Source organism: Astatotilapia calliptera, chromosome 5 (assembly GCF_964374335.1).
Source record: "Astatotilapia calliptera chromosome 5, fAstCal68.1, whole genome shotgun sequence".
Taxonomy (NCBI): Eukaryota; Metazoa; Chordata; class Actinopteri; order Cichliformes; family Cichlidae; genus Astatotilapia; species Astatotilapia calliptera.
In genome coordinates, this window is record NC_137426.1 from 22,064,239 (window position 1) to 22,076,897 (window position 12,659).

The following is a 12,659-nucleotide window of genomic DNA, read 5'->3' on the forward strand; positions in this document are numbered from 1 at the left end:
CATATAGCATGACAGCTTTGACCGGCCGGGAGTGACAGGGAGCTGGGCCCAACCCACTTCACCCAGCCTACTCCACCCTCATCCTCTACAGGGATCTCCACAGGGGCTGGTGGGGTTAAAACTCCAACTGTTTGGCTTACAGTCTGCACGCTACTCACGCCTACGGTGTCCTGGCACAAGGTGGCCAATCTCTGGAAAAGGGAGGCATTGGTGCCTATGATCATGGGGGTCTGGTCCGGACCTCTGGAGTTGGGACAGACCAAAGCTAAGACCGAAATGGTCTCGTGACCTCCTTTGACTTGCTCAGGAAATTCCACATCCACAATGACATAGCCGAGATAAGGGTAACTAGAATCACTCAAACCCCAGATGGCCAGACCTGAAACTGGGTAAATGGGGACACCTGACAAGTGCTCCTTATACCAGCTCTCAAAAATGATGGTTACTCTTGACCCACTGTCTAACAAAGCATTGCATGGTTCACCATTCACTCTGACTTGCTTTACATTAGATGGACCTATCAAACCTTTAGGGATCCCTCTGTCCTCTAGCATGACTACTTCACTCTTCTTAACTGAACACACAGTATCACCTGCATCAGGGGGTTTGGGATATGATTCCCGTCGTTTGGGCTTTTTCCGTGACTGAATGAACCTCTGGATAACCTTGGCCTGGTTTGCGGCATTTCCACACTTACTAGCAAAATGCCCATTTTCTCCGCAGCGGTAACAAAAGTTGCTTTCTTTATCACTGGTGCTACCTGTCCGTGCAGAGTTCAGATCAGACCTGGACGGCTCCACTCTCAAAACTGGAGAGGACACAACAGACCTTTGCTCTCTGGCGTCCAGCTTCTGCTGCAACCTTTTAACCCGTTTTCTCAGTGCAACCACTTCGCCATCTGCTGAACCCTCTACACTGTCAGTCTTGCTTGTTGGAAGAGGCTCTGCAATTTCTCTTGGTGCGGGGCATGACTGGTTTACCACGGATGAGACCATAGACTTCAGTTCTCGAATCTCAGTTTTCAGATTCTGAATTTCAATCTGTCTGTTATCCTGTTCTGATTGTGCTTGGACTTTGTGTGCTACCAGATGCAATTTAGCCCGGGAGGCTTCATACTCCTCCTCACTTCTGATCTCACTTAAGAGCTCTACAAAACTGGGTGGGGTTTCTTTCCTGTCTCTCAGCTTGAGTTGCACTAACATCATGTCGGAGTACACGGCACCCCTAAGGAGCTGTTCTACTCGGGCCCTATCAACACGGTGGGCTTCAATTCCACCACAACTCACTACCCTGCTCAGCGACTGCTCTAATCGCCTCAGAAAGTCGGATAGTTTTTCCTGCGGTTGCTGTTGTAGTAACCGAAAAGCAAAGTACAAATCCTCACCCGTCTCAGCACTGCCAAAAGCTTTTGTAACAGCTTCTAGACATTGTTCTGGGCTAATATCAGGATCAGCTGTCCTCACAGCTTTCACCACCGCTAGTGCTGGACCTTTAAGACTCTCAATGATTCTGCGCCTCTTTTCTTTAGCAGAACTGTCACTCTCCTCCACCATTAGGTGTGCTTGTTCAAGCCACTGTTCGAATGTCTCTTCTCCAACCGGTGTTGGTATTGTGCCTGAGAACATTCTGAGTCTACGATAACTACTGCCTTCACTGGAGGGTCTCTCCATCTTTGCCAACAAATCGCCCACAGCACGGATTATCGACTCTGCAGAGTTACCATTCTCCTGTGCCTCTGCCCCGCGTTTCGATTTACTCTGGGAAAAATCCTCACGAGGCGAAGCTTCAGCTGTCACTATGATGGGCCACGGCTCACTAGCCCCCGTAGGGTACACTTCAGGTGGGATTCTTGTGGCATCTACTTTCTCTTTGGTTTCACACAGGACAGTTAGCCTATCAAGCGCTTTGTTGTATCTCCGGCCTCTGACCCGCAGTCGACCCAAAGCTTTAACACTCTCCAGAGTGTGCTCTATTTGGTCTATCTCCACTCCTTCGGGAGTAAGTACCATCAGTGTGTGAGCCTCATCTAAGGTCTCTCCACGACTCCATTCCTGAAGCTCCTCGAACAACTCAGAGTGTATAGCTTGAACATCCATGACCAAACAATATCAAAGTTACTGCTTTTATCTCAAAATACACGTGCTTGGGAACTTCAGACTGAAACAACAAAAGATCCCAGCGGTGCCTCCATTTTATGTAGCGCCCCTGGCTGTGTACTCCACTATAGCCGGGTACGCCCTGAGTTCTAGTTATCTTAAACTTACTTAGTTGCCCTCAGTGCAAGTTCCCCTGATTTACACACGTATAACACACAGATACACTTTTACCTTACTTTGAACTATAGATAAGAAACAGTACTAGACACAAAATCTTATGTTTAAACCAAGCAGGTTTACTGAATGAATTGGTAAACACCCAATAAATCAATAAAGTAAAAAGTCTCTTGCAATGACAAAATATAACAATAATAACAGTTACACAGTTCTTTACTGTAATGGGCCCCACACACACACACACTCTCACACCACCCAGTTTCCCAAGTCCCCTCGGTGCAGGCCTGGATCGATGCTAGGGTGCGTAGGAACCAACGGTCCTAAAAGAAAACAAAATGGTGCTCCTACCTGGAAGCCTTAGTCTTTTGTCCACAATACCCTCACGGCACACCGAGAGGTCCGTCCCTTAGTCGCCGAGCTGCACGCTTACTCCTTTTAAGCAGCAAACCTGATCAGCCCGCCTTGGCAGTCAGTAGCCTCCCGCTCCGTGCAGGTCAGGTGACGTCCAGCGAAGTCCACCTTTATGGCTAACTCCGATTAGCCAAGTTAGCACGCCGCTAACTAGGGATATTTCGAGGCAACAGTGCAAACCAGTCCGGGCTGCACCACCTCACAGTCACGCTCTGTTACTCAGCCGTGGGCGTGGGATGATTTATCCTCACTGTCCATTGGAAAAAAGTCTCTGTAGACGCTAGCCGCATCTCAAGCACGCTTTTCTCTCTCCTCTCGTGGCTGCCTCTGCTCTCCCCCTCTCTCTTTCCGCTCGCTCCCTTTCAAAGTAAAAGCACCTCAACACACTTTCTTATTACTACTACAACACAGTAAAATGAACAAGAGAACTATTCAGATATATCCAACTGGAAATAAAACTTAGCCCCATAAAATATACCTGGGCTACAAATGTAACAGTGCAAATGCAAATTTCTTGCTGAAAGTTTAACCAAAAGGCATTTCCAGTAGAAATGGGCTGACATATACTGAGCATAACCATGTATAATATCCACTGAAGTTAAAAAGAGGTGCTTTGCAACATTAAACGGCAGTGTGCAGTACGTATTTTTCGGACCATAAGGTGCACGGGATTATAAGGCACATTAAGCGAAACAAAGCAGTCAGATAAATCAAACTTTATTAAACTCATTCTTCTTGCTTCCTCCACTTCTGTACCATTGATTCATTAATGTTGAATTCTCTGGCAGCTGCTCTATTCCCATGTTGTTGCAGTATATTAATGACTGACCTCATATTGTGGATTGATTATCTCAGTTGTTCTCCTGACTGAAGTTTGGTCCGTTTACAGCATCCTGCCATGCGACTGAATTTGTCTCCAACTATCAGGAACCTTAACGTTAACTTTTATAAGTGGGAAAGTGTTAGTGTTCGTCCTCCAGCTTCACTGTTTATGTTATGCTAACATAGCTGTGTCGCTAGCGATCACGTAGCACATCATTATATACCAGCTAGCCCAACTTCAGTAACCCTACAAATGTCACTGCTGTTTAGTTTCCTGTCTTCATTTATGCTGTAAGTGATAGCAGAGCTGTACGTTTTAATTTTTTCAGAAATCTCTCAGTCAGAACATGCAATATCATGCTTAGGTAACTAGCGAAACTAGCGAGCTAACTTCCGCTAGCTTCCTGCTAACTTCTAACTCCGTTAAATGTAATAAATTTTGTTTTCATGGATGCCTGGAAGTTAAACTTCATAGTTACACCTGGTAAAGCAGCAATGCTGATCGTTTTATTAAAGATGAAAGAATTTAGACAGTTTTTAACTCTCAGTGATGCTGCAGTGTTGTTTGACCTGAAGCATACGGAGTTTATGACCCAGATTACTCCCAGATTTAAGAGCATCTTAGTCCGACAAATACGACAATAACGACAGCCGCTTGCATGTTCTGCAAAAAAATGTGCTTTGTTGTGTATCTGACAGACAAACACCAAACCAGTTCCACATCACGGAAGTTAAACCATTTTTACAAACCAATTCTGGTTCATCTGTTTCACTCAACAATCGGCCATGTGCGTATGAAAACAAAGGCACTGCGCATGCGCGTTTTACTCATATTCTATCGCGATATTTCATTTTCCTATCGTTGCCTAACATTATACCGGTATTACCGTGAACGGTATAATATGGCCCAGCCCTACTTGCAAGCCTTCGTTGTGTTTCTCAATGTTCCTCAGCTTGCAATCCATTTCTTCCTGTTGTATTTTCTGTTGGTCTTTCTCGTGAAGCAACTCTTTATTTTTGAGCAGTGTTTCCTCAAGAGTTATTTGGAGCATTTTGCATTTTTCCTCCACGCCTTGGAGTTTTCTCTGCATGTCTCTCTGCTCTGTGGACTGTTGTTTCTTGTCTTGGAGGATCTCTTTATTTCTTTTCAGAGCTTCATCAAGAATTACTTGCAAGCCTTCGTTGTGTTTCTCAATGTTCCTCAGCTTGCAATCAATTTCTTCCTTTTGTATTTTCTGTTGGGCTTTCTAGTGAAGCAACTCTTTATTTTTCTGCTGTGTTTCCTCAAGAGTTATTTGGAGCATTTTGTATTTTTCTTCCAAGACTTCAAGTTTGCAGTCCATTTCTTTCTTGAGCATTTCCTGTTGCTCTCTCTCTTGGATAAACAATTTCTTTCTGTGCACTGTTTTATCTAACCTTATTTGGAGCCCTCTGTGTTTTTCCTCCATCTCTTCAAGCTTGGAGTCCGTTGCTTTCTGTTTCATTTCCATTTGCTTCTTGTCTTGAAGCAACTGTTGATTTTTGTGCAGAGTTTTATCATGCTTCACCTGCAGCGCTTTGTATTTTTCCTCCATGCCTTGGAGTTTGCTCTGCAGGTCTCTCTGCTCTATGGGCTGTTGTTTCTTGTCTTGGTGAATTTCCTTAAGTTTCTCTAGAGCTTCGTCAAGCTTTTCTTGGAGCTCCTGATTCTTCTTGACCATATTTTCCTCTTTTATGCTCTCTTTTCTCTCCTTTTGGAGCAGATCTTTAATTTTTTCCAAAGCTTCATCAATCTTTTCTAGGAGCTCTTGATTCTTATCCTGGAGAGCCCATTGTTTCTCCTTAATAATACCCTCTTTTTCTTGAAGCTGGTAGGATAATTTTTCTACGTAATTCACCGCTCTTTCTCTCATTTTCTTCCGTCAGGATCTTAATCTTCTCTCTGTTCATGAGATTTTCATTTTGCATTTCTTCCAGTCGCTTTTCCTCTAATTCTACCTGTTAAACTGTTCTATGTGAAAATGTTGGGAAATGAAATATCACAGCTGGAAATCAATGAAAGTCTAAATTCAGAAGAAGTTTTGTCCTTTTCCTCATTAATGCACATCATAGATAACTATGTAATGTGTCTGTTGCACACTTTGTATGTCAGGAATAACCATAAATGTGTTGTCTTAAAAACGGCTGCATCAGGTCTTTGCATCCAAAATAAGCGAGGATAACAGAACTCCTGGGAAGCAAAAAGAAAAATCTGGTTCTTGTTTTTAAGACAGTCACCTTTAGTTTCACACTGAGTAATGCTGGATTGTTGCAAACAAACCTTTCCCACTGGGTTTTATACTTCGGAGGCAACACAGAGTAAAGAGAAGCATTGTTATTCCAGTTTAACTTTAGTCTCAGTTTAGTTTTATCCCCTTGTAAATTTGATAAGAGCCAAATTCAGGAAACAAACTCAGTGTGTGGCCAGAAAATGCCATGGTGGCTTACAAACACATGTCACAACAAAATATGAAGCATAAGACATCACACGTTTAACGGAAACAGACGCAGAAGAATTCATCTCTTAAATTACTCACTTTGTTGAACTGGCGTTTGCCCGTGACCACCGGAATTGGTAGAATGGACACAAAGAAAATCAAAGGTAGACAAAAATCCGTCAGGAGGGATCAGAAGAGAGCAACGGTCTGCCAAGCCATTCCCTGTTTCAGAGTTTTGTAGTTTTGTACCTGCTGTCGCTTTAATATTAAACTAACGAGGTTGAAATAGACTCACAGTGGTTTCTGCTTCTTAATTGGACAGATGTATATCCATTAAGTATCCCAGTTCTCCATCACCGTGTCCGATGGGACAAATGAGGTGAATGGCAGAAGATTTTAACAATACCTGGTAGCTTAACACATTTTAAAATTTATTCATGAAGGAGGTCTTGATGCAGATATCTGCTGATTACAACAGAAGCTCTGAAATATTATTTGTCCTTCCTAAAGACTAATTGGGTTTTTAAAATAACTTTGTTCCCATTTTGGCCAAGAAATAAGTCAACAGTCCTTGTGGGTCCAAAGAGGGACCTTTAATCTCAAGTGCAGGGAACAACCTTAAATGGTGCAGAAAACAAGCTGTTGACAGGAATTAAGAAAGAAAAGTTTTCTGATCACTTAAATACTTAGCTTAATTTAAAAAAATTCTTAATGATGTCACTAAATTGAAAGATATGAAAGAAATGTGAAATCTAACAAACTCTACAGCTTTTATAACAGCAAAAAAGTGGCAGGTTCTCGTCCCGGTCACCTCATGCATAAATCTGCCTTGCTAATTCAAACTAATGAGGAGGGTGTGAGAAAGACCATCACTGAGTTTGAGCTGAAAGCCACTGATGCAGACACAGAGGTAACACACAGGCTACATACGTTTTCTGCAAATCTTTCACAGCTTTAATTACAGTATGTGCGTGACATCATGACAAGAATCAGGTGTCACCTTCTGTGGCGGGAACTACAACAGAGATGCTTTGAGCACTTCAGGTCTTAAAGTAAAACAAAACAAAAAACTTTTCAAATGTGTAACTGAGGTCAAAATACAGCATTCGAGAACTGATTTCTTCAGCAAGCACACTCATACTTCTTTAATTAATGCGAAACTAAATGAAATGTTGCTCTCCATCCTCTGCTGCATATATTGTAGTGTTAATAATATGTATGAAGTAATTTAAATTAGCTTATTTGCCTTTTTCCTTCTTTAAGCATCTGATTCTCGTTATGAGCTGCACAATAGAAACAGATCATATCTTTGAAGCTTGGTATTTTTGTGAAGTAATTGGCATCATGTTTGGAAACATTCCAAAGTTACCAGTTTAGAAAAGAGCTGGACCTCTGAATGTTTATTTTGAGATCATTACCTAAGTTGGCTAAACTAAGCAGCCAGCTTAAAGGATAATCCAACACTGTTAATCCAATAAATCTGTAATTCTCAGTAAAAACTTGAAAATTAATTTTCTACAGCCTATTGTACAATTTTAGAGAATAAAACTCAAAAGTAATGTTAAGGTTCGCCACTATAGATATTTTGAAGCTGATTCCTGAATTTGAGTTCTCACTATTTTACTGGTTTGTTGGTTGTGCAGAACCAACACTGCTTCTTTATGTAGCTTCATCCTAGGGAGACATTACAGGCGATATCATTGAGTCGTCCTTCCTTTCCCTGCATTTTCCCTCCTATTACACGACCTTCCTCCAGGCGGAATCCATCGTCTTCAGCGTCATCCAGGCTCCTCGACACGACACCATCGACCGCACCATCAACAGCCAACGCTACCGACAGATCAGCAGCTTCACCATGGATGACATCTACCAGAACCGCATCAGTTACAACCACGACGGCTCCAACTTGCTAAAAGACCGCTTCACCTTCCGTGACCGATAGCACCAACCTGCTCTTCATGGTGGAGGACAACGGAAAAGAGGGGTGTGTGTGTGTGTGTGTGTGTGTGTGGACAGTTTTATTACATTGGGATGATTGAAATGGCAGAGTGAGGGCATCTCTGCAAGAGTGTGCGTGCTCTGACCTTTTGTGAATTTGTGTATTCATGTGCTTCTGTCTTTGTGAGGATAGAAGCTGGGCACTTTTGCAAAGGGCGGGCACCTCCGGAAACAGAGATTGAAAATATTTTTGCAAAGGACATGTTTGGAAGGACAGGCTATTTCTGTAGCATGGAAGGAGCAGCTTTATGTTTGCCGCTCACCACAGGTTGAGCAAAAGAGTGGGTGAAGTTTTGCCTTTTCCCATCCTCCTGTAAGCTTTGATGTTTTTTTGCTTTTCTTGCTTCAAATATTCATAAAAAATTAGGATAATTTTCCTTTTGTGTGTCATTGTGAATACTAATAAACCATGTACTACATGTGCATTTTAAAAACTCACATCAATTGGCTGATGGTGTATAATATTAAAAGGAAGTAAAGGCTACTTTTTTATAAGGTATGCAGAAAATGCTTATCTTATCAGGTTAGTGTGGGATCACCGCAGTCATGGTTGGGATATATGGTGTACAGCCGCAGTTAGTGCCAATTTATGTTTCCAAATCAAACCCTTATGACTCCTTAAAATGAAGCCATGGCTTTCTGACTCCCTTCAAGTTCAATCTTTTTTCACTTCTGAGATAGGACTTTTTAATGCCTGAGGATTAGCTATTCCTCAGAGCTGTTGGGACTCACAAATTGGAAACCGCTGCTCCTGAGCTTTCCTTCTAAACTCCCTCACTGGATGACATAAACCACAAAGACTTCTGTATCAGTGTATAAAGAGCCTGCTGTTTCCTTCACTGCATCCAGTTCAGTGTTGCATCGGTGCCCTCTTCTGTTCATCCTGCATCCTTCGTGCTGCTGCAGATAAAACTCTCTTACTGTTGGAAGGTAAAGGAGGGGGAAAAAAAGACTCCTTTACATTTTGCCTTCACAGTGAGAAGGAAAGCTTGACCCCACATTCTTCACTCTGATCATTTCTCCTGAATGACAATGCGTATCTGCTGTATTTTCTGTTGCACGTGTTTACTCAGCTAATTTGCAGTTTAAATCAGCAGTTCTCTCATTATGAGCCTGCTTATGTGCACCTCAACGTTGCAGATGAGGATCAGTGTCAGCCTGATGTTGTAAAATGTTGATCCTCCAGGCTGGAGGATCAACAAACAGCCACTTATTATTGTGGCAACAAGCACAGTAACTAGTTATGCCAAAATCAGGAACACGTTTATCATTACTGGGATTTAGATAGGGTCGTTATTGGTTACTTCTTGTGTTGCGTTCGACTTACCTCGGAAATCAGAACACGGACCTGGGAATGATGTCACACCCGAGTAAACGGCGTTCTGGTTAGGGGATTCCAATATGGCAACGCCCTTGAAAACGGTTATTTTGCTAGCCCTCTACAAAAACAAATTACCAATAAACACATATGCAGCTCATCTGCAGTCTGGGGTTACCTACATCTTCCTACTCGCAAGGCAGAATTTCCGAGTTCCGAGTACAAACGAAAGCACCACGACTGCAGTTTCTGTGTTGGACGTAAAAAGCGCACGTGACGCTGTGACGTAGGCTTAGACCACTGAAGCACTTAATCTACCATCATATTTTATTTATCTACATGGCCTGACTGGAGGAAATATTATTTTGGTTAAATATTGACTATTTATGAGGCTGAAAATACTTATTATTTATTTTATGTTTCTTTGTGAGGCTCAAAATACTTTAAAGTTTGCCCATCATTACTGAACATGATGTCTCCAGTTGGTGCAGTTCAGCTGTTTTCAGTTAAGTTTACGAAGAATGGACAAACCTCACTGTGTTTATGTTGGACCATTTTTGCACTGCATTTTTGCTCTATTTTGATACCTACAGCTCCTAAATGGTCTGAGGCATATTTAATGTTGGCACTGCTAGAAGTATACTTTCTACCCATTTCAATGGCAAAAATAAATATACTTTTCAAAAGTTTCAACACACTGTATGTCGTGTTTTGTCATCCACTGATTCTTCCTAGTGATACTACGTACAATGATTAGATTTATAACACTGCTGCATCAACTCCAAAATGATGTGTTTGCATTTATAGAGCTTTGAAAATACAGGGTGTGAGCTGTGATTGAAATTCAAATTTCCAAAAACTTTATTTATTTAATACAATTTCGTGCCATGCTATTTGAGATAACAGTGTTGTTATTATATTTGAGGCTTTTGCTTTGCACTGAAGTAACAGTACCTTTTATGGACATCTAAGTTCAGAGACGATTCACATTAGCAGTCACTGCATTGTTGCTCTTGCCCTTCATGCATTCATTAGATTGCAGGCTGTTGTGTGTTTTCAGGTGGTTTAATACGTTTACTGTGTCCGAACAAACTCGATCATGATCTGCTTCTAGAGACAAATTGTTTACCGTCTGCTGTGCCAGACATTTGAATTTTGCTTCGATGGTCTGTTATCTGTAGTTTATCACTGCAGTCAAGCACATTTGGGAAATTTCAAGTTGTGCAGTGCAGGAAGCAGCTGTGACTGACACAGGCAAGCACGTCATCAGGTAGTGACATAGGGAGCACTTCATGTTTGCTTTGTGTTCTGTTGACAGACCAGTATCGATCAATCGATAGTTTTCACGTGATGTGACAGCTACTGGGACATGCCTGCCCGTCCTTTCACTGTGCAGCCATTCTTTTAATCTCTTTCAGTTTAACTTGGCCTAAATGCTATCAAATGCATTAATCAATGTTAGAGCTGCTAGAACAGCGTAGATTATGACACCAACACGTAAGCACATCTCTCCTAACCCCACCTTACAGGTTCAAATCCCACCAATCCCTGCTTCTCAACAGCAACCACGCCTGTCAGTGGCGGCTCATTTAAACTGTAGGAATGATTTAGCTGACATTGGAAAAATACTCGGTTAACTTAATTGATATGGCACGTGTTGCAAAATCAGTTTCACCCCGGTTCTTTTATTCGTCGAGGCATCCAGAGACGGCACCGGAACTCAGTAGTTATTTCACAAAACCTTTGTTCATCTTTATTCATCTTCATTTAAGCATGCACTTCTAGAAGGGAAGACGAGGCCGGTGTGTCCCTCTGCAAAATCTTCACCCCTTTGTTAGTTACAGCCAACTTTATAGAGGCGTCCCCATCATAAAACCCCCCCACAGTGTGCTGCAAACTCTGTGTCTGTGTCTATGTGAGTGCTCGTGTGTGACTGTGTACGCATGTGTGAGTGCACATGAGTGAGTGTGCGTGTGGATGTGTGTACGTGACAGTTAAAACACTGTGGGTGTAGGTGACTCCCTAGAGGTCATAAAACCCATCTCCCTTCCAGACCACAGTTATCCAGTTACAAATGTTGAAACCTTTCACAGTTCAACTGGGGGAGGGGTCTCCTACAATTTACTCCTAAATTCAGTCAGGCCTTTATTACATTGAGGGCAGTGTCAGTGTCTCTAAAATAATTCTACATTCTATGTTAACACATTTCTAAACTCTAAAATAAGCTAAACATTCCTACACACGGCATTAATGTGACAAACTAAAATACTAGAACGTTTCTGATCCTACACTTTAAATGTCTCAGTCAACAAAACGTAACCTGTAGCACTTAATTTTGTTTTAACCATGAAAAATTTCTTGTTTCTTACATCCCACAGGGCAGCATTATTTACCCATTATTTACCCATCAGGATCAAAAACATACGTAGCTGTTCGCACTTTGAAAACTTTTATCCTGGCAGCAGTGTAAGGTGAGCGATTCTCTACAAAATACCACTAGATGTCACCAAATTGAAACTCTGGGAGACACATCGCCGCTTTCAGGAGTTTTAAATAAAGCTGCCAGGTCAGAAAAGAGATCACAAGTCCCCAAAATTTATAATTTCTCTTCATATCTTTGTTTTTCCTATGATGTTGTACCTGCCAGTGTAGCGAGTCAGTCACATGACTGAAAACTATTAAGAGAACTAGCTCTCTTATTGTGTGTATACAAAATGAAGTGAAATAGTTTGATAAAGATGTTAACAGACTTAAACCTTAATCTTTAAAGTTTTATCATTTTCACAGTCAGAGCTGGGGGGTCACGTTCATGCAAACTGTAAGTGTTAGATCACATCAAGCTCAAAAAAGAATTCATCCCTCTCAAAATAAAACAAACTGAGGTGTCACAGCAGCATACATGCAACATACAACAAAGCAATATATGAGTTATTAATCTTTAACATTAACTAATAATGTTGTTGGTTAAACAGAAGCATCAACTGAGTCTTGATTTCAGTATAGGTGTGGAAAGTTTAGGTGATGCTGACTGGAAACCACAGATATCATGGTTGATAACCGACTATTAGCTCTCTAATCAGTTAGTTTCTAATTCATTTAGTAAAAGTTGTCTGTCTTTACATTTACATTACTATGTGAAAAAGAACATTTAGGCCTGTGTTACATTCTATGGGACTCTTTTGCTCTGTTTGCACATTTCAGAAACAATAAAAATATTGAACCCGCTGGTTTATTTTAACTCTTTTCACCATACTAATATATAATACATATACATGCTAATATGTATAATGCATAAACAATTAAGCATGGACAATATGTAGTTAATAGTAGGACTAGCTGGGGACGGTGGCCCCAAAATCTGCCCAAGGCTCCGCAAAACCT